We start from the raw sequence: 5,438 nt of genomic DNA on the forward strand, positions 1-5,438 counted from the left end.
GCTTTTAAATCAAAAAAGGAATCTCAAAACAATAAATTTCAAACTTATACTTTTATCTTAAAGAGAATAGAGAACTTCTTTTGAAACTTTAGGAATTCAAAGACTTATGATTATGGAACCTTGGGATTCTTTGGGAACTTGGGAGTTTCTTCTAACCGACATAAACCATGTGAGCTGACATGGAGTCCAATGTCTTGCCCACGTTGCGGAGAGTTCTTCTACCCTTGCCATCAGAATAGAACCTTTACTTTAGTAATCACTATCTTAACCACTTGGGATAAATTATCATCCTATGGTGGCTCATAGTTGTGTGGCATGAAACCTAGGAATCAAGACCAACTCGATGATAAATACTACTCCCATACTTAAGCTCAAAACTTTTAGGAAATCCACCTTAAAATAGTACACTAATGTATAACGAAAGCCAATTATGCTTTTCTTTGCTTCAAATTATAAACAATGTGGATTCCTATCTTATCTTAGGGTCAAAAGAAATCTCTCTTTAATAATAAAAGTACTTGCTTATTAAATCATGCTAAAAACATAGCCTTCAAGAAACATCAAAACTCATACTTGACTTAAAGCATCAACATATACTCAAATGATCTAAATTTCATAATAAGGTTTGATTCTTGACTTCAACTTTGGAAACACTTAAAAGTATCAATTTTCAATGGGAAATATAATTAACAACATTAATTTTCAATCCAAGGCATAACTAATTGAGATAACATGCAATTTCATGACTTGAAAAATTTCTAAATTTATGAACTCAAAATAGAGTAAATTGGATATAAACTCACCTGTAAAAATATGAAATTCTTTTAAAAAAAACAAAGCTTTGGGCACAAGAACGGAAGAAGTGTTCTTGGTCAAATGCCACGTACCTTAGATTATGGACTTTGAATGAACTCTCACTTTTGTGACTCTATTCGCGACTTTTAAAGGATATTCTTGATGCCCTTCGTCTGGGGATTCTCATTCAACTTTTGAAATGCGATAGTGGAATCTAGAGTTCTCTTGAACTTTGGGTTGAAACCCTAGAAAGTGTTCTTGGTGAATTTGAGAGATGAAGGTTATGTTTTGGGGCTTTGATTTTGTGTTATGATTGATTGGAGGTAGGGAAAATTTACTAAATTACCCCTTGGACGCGGAGTTTAAAAGCTGAAAAACTGGGCATCGATGCAATAGGTGATGTGTTGATGGCATTAAAGCAACACCGATGCATCTCTCCAAGATCGCGCCTAGCCTCAGTTCTTTGACTGGCAGTTCCTGCATAAAATTTGACCAAGACGATGGGCGATGCGGCATTCCAAAATCGCATTAGTACACTATTTTGGGACACCAAACAGGTCCAAACGCGGTTCGAAAAATATAAAACTTTTTCGGGAACACCCATTAACCTCCCGGATCATAAATTAGCTAAAATATAAACTATCGAAGTCCAGGAAGGTTGGTAATAAAATTGTAAAAGTTATGAGGCTATAGAAATGACTAAATCCCAAAACTTAACTAGATTTTCTAAGTCTAGGAACTTTTGGGCATCTTTTAAGGGATTTATACGACAAGGATTTTTGTGGGGTCTTACAATAAGTTTGTAATGCCCCAAAATCTTATCCCGAAATATCACACGGTGCTTAAGGCCACAAGTCACCCCAAGATAATCCTTTGAGCCTGCTACTAATTCTAACACTTACTTTAGGATAGATAAGTCAAGAAACGGCACTATATCATATCAAATATGAGCTAAAACAATTGAAATAATCATCTGAGAAATCAATACTAAAAATCTGGAACTCAACTACTAGACTAGTCCGACAAGCCTCTACTTACTACTGAACTAGAGAGACATTGGGACAAACCCTCAACTGACTCAACTGGACTGAAAGCCATAACAACTGATATCAAGACTGAAAATCTAAGAAATAGGTCTTCGAACCATGAGGACTCACCAATTGCGGAGTGTAGACAAAGGTACTCAGGAATCACTATCGCGACTGAGTATGAGCACCTGAACCTACATTCTGAGACAATGTATCACAGACTTATATATGGATCAATACTTTAAGGATTTACTGAGTATATCGGGGTTTATTAATTAATGAAACAATATAATTACTCTTTATGAAACCATGCATGCAAATATGAATGACTCACATTGCTTGAATAAGTCCAAAATATAAATCTCATAATTCATGAACAATGAAACGTGTAATATAAATCTCTTGAGTATTTATAATTAGTTCTAAAATCTGTATTCTCCTCTTATTCTCAAAGCTTGTAAACAAAAAAAGGAATCTCAAAAAAATAACTTTCAAACTTATATTTTTATCTTAAGGAGAATAGAGAATTTCTTTTAAAACTTTATGAATTCAAAGACTTATGATTATGGAACCTTAGGACTCTTTGGAAACTTGGGTGTTTATTCTAACTGGCATAAACCATGTGAGCTGACATGGAGTCCAACGTCTTGTCGACGTTAGGGAGAGATGTTTTACCCTTGCCATCGGAATAGAACCTTGACTTTAGTGATCACTATCTTAACCCACTTGGGGTAAATTATCATTCTACTGTGGCTTATAGTTCTGGGGCATGAAACCTTGGAATCAAGCCCAACACGGTGCAAAATACTACTCCCAATTAGGCTCATAACTTTTAGGAAATCTAGCTTAAAATTGTACACTAATGTATAATGAAAGGTATTTATGGTTTTCTTTGCTTCAAATCATAAACAATGGGGATTCCTATCTTATATTAGGGTAAAAATCAGTATTTTTATAAAAATCAAAGTACTTGCTTATTAAATCATGCTAAAAACATAGCCTTCAAGAAATATCACAACTCATACTTGACTTAAAACATCAACATATACTCAAATGATCTAAATTTCATAATAAGGTGTAATTCTTGACTTAAACTTTGGAAACACTTAAAAATATCAATTTTCAATGGGAAATACAATTCACAACACAAATCCTCAATCCTAGGCATAACTAATTGAGATAACATGCAATTTCTAGACTTAAATAATTTATAAATTCATAAACTCAAAATAGAGTAAATTGGATATAAAATCACTTGTAAAAATATGAAATTTTTTAATAAAACCAAAGTATTGGGCTCAAAACGGAATAAGTGTTCTTGTTCAAACCCCACGTACCTTAGATTATGGACTTTGATAGAATTGTTGATTTTGTGACTCTATGCGCGACTTTGAACAGATATTTTTGATGTCCTTGGTCTAAGGATTCTGATTCTTGAAGAAATTTTGAAAAGCGATGATGGAATCTTGAGTTCTCTTGAACTTTGGGTTGAAACCCTAAAAAGTGTTCTTGGTGAATTTGAGAGATGAAGGTTATGTTTTGGTATTTTGGGGCCTTGATTTCATGTTATGACTTATTGGGGGTAGGGGAAAATGACTAAAACACCCCTTGGATGAGTATTTTAAAAGCTAAAAAACTGGGCGCATCGATGGCATTGACACGATATAGACGCGTCGCTCTAAGATCGCGCCAAGCCTCAGTACTTTGACTTACAGTTCCTATACAAAATTTGACCAACGTGATGGGTGACTTGGTGCACCAATATGACATTGGTCCACTTTTTTGGTATACCAAACGAGGTCTAAACGCGGTCCCAAAAATTTAAAACTTATCCGAGAACACCCATTGATCTCCCGAATCATGTATTAGCTAAAATATCAACTATTGAAGGCCGAAAACGTTGGTAATAAAATCATCAAAGTTTTGAGGCTCTATAAATGACTAAATCCCAAGACTTAGCTAGATTTTGTAAGTCTAGGAACTCTTTGGCCATCGTTTAAGGGATTTAGACTATGAGGATTTTTGCGGGGTCTTCCAATATAACTCCAAGTATTGTTGTTAATTTTCTATTTTGATGCGACTACCCTTGCTACATTCAAGGGTAAAGATGGGACAGATCCCAATGTGTGAACTTATTTAAAAGCAATCAAATCAAAATAAATAATACTACAAACCCAAATAACCTTTGAGAATCACCTTGTACTTTGAACACTACTTTGTTAAACCATCAAGGTTTCCACAATCCTAGTTGTGGTGTTTATCTAATCATAATTGCTAGAACATAAGAAGAATTCTAATAAGATAGCATAATTATGCAATTACAATAATAAGATGAAAAACTCGGAAATCTCAATTTGAATTAAAACCCTAAAAATCAAGGTTAAAAATTCCACGAACAAGAATATGTCTAATAACCTTACAATAATGTAATAGTTCATAAAATAATTATAGAACCTGATGGCAATATTTATTAATAAAAAAAAAATCATATCCTAACCTATATAATAGAAATAGTCGGCAACTTCCTACCACTTGTAGACCAGAGTCTTAGATCCATTGATGGGTTATAGGTCCCTCTCATGGAATTTAGACTATAATTGGCATCCTCAATATTTGGTTCACAGTTTCAATGCATGGATCATAGCTCAGATTAAGAAATAGTGTCCTTTGGTTAGCATCAGACTTTGTTACCGCCTATAGTTTCTCATTCACGAACTAGTTCCAAGAGTCATAGATCAAGTCCACAAATCATTGGTCAGACTCATAGAACATAATCTTCTCTTTAACCCTTAAACCCTCCTTCACAAATTCCTTACGTGGGTAGTGGGTCTAATACATGAGTCATAGACCATACCCGTGGAATTCCCACTTCTACCTTACTGGGTAAATTTGTATCCTTTTTTTTTACTATTCCTTCCAACCTTATTTTACTATACAACATTACAAAAATAGATCATACATATCAAAAATACCTGATTTCTTACATATTTTCCTCATTTTATCCATCAAAAGTGCCACGAAACCATGGCATATACACACTCTTATCTTAGATCATTTATATGTACTCAAGAAAACAAAACACAATAAAAACATATAGTGCTTAACTAAGAGAAACCTAAGGAACCTACTACAGTTATTCATTAAGTTTAGCACAAAATTACAACCCCTTCGTATGCAAAAATTCAAACCCACCGTGTGTATACATACAGTATAATATCATGACACAAAAAGGAATCGAGCGATGGCATCATATTATAAACAACAACCAAGCGTACCAAAAATGGCATTACCTAGACAAATAGCAACTAACAATGTAACCCATTAACTCTTACAGCAAAGAAGTCCCATACACACAATATAATAATGAATATCATGTAGGGACTTCATTAAAGCACTCACCGTCACAATAAATTCAAATAATAAATATGAAATACCATAGGCATTCCTTTATTTTCTATGCCTTAGTTTTTTCAATAGTTGGACTGGGATAACTAGAGGGTTTTCATTGTCTTATAACATAAGCTTAGGGACGGGTATGGTAAATATGGGTAGTGAAACACCTTGGGTTTTTTTTCCTTGGAAAACTCTTGAGCTTTGAGCTTACTGTCCTTGTAA

The sequence above is a fragment of the Capsicum annuum genome, chromosome 10 (genome assembly GCF_002878395.1).
Source record: "Capsicum annuum cultivar UCD-10X-F1 chromosome 10, UCD10Xv1.1, whole genome shotgun sequence".
Lineage (NCBI taxonomy): Eukaryota > Viridiplantae > Streptophyta > Magnoliopsida > Solanales > Solanaceae > Capsicum > Capsicum annuum.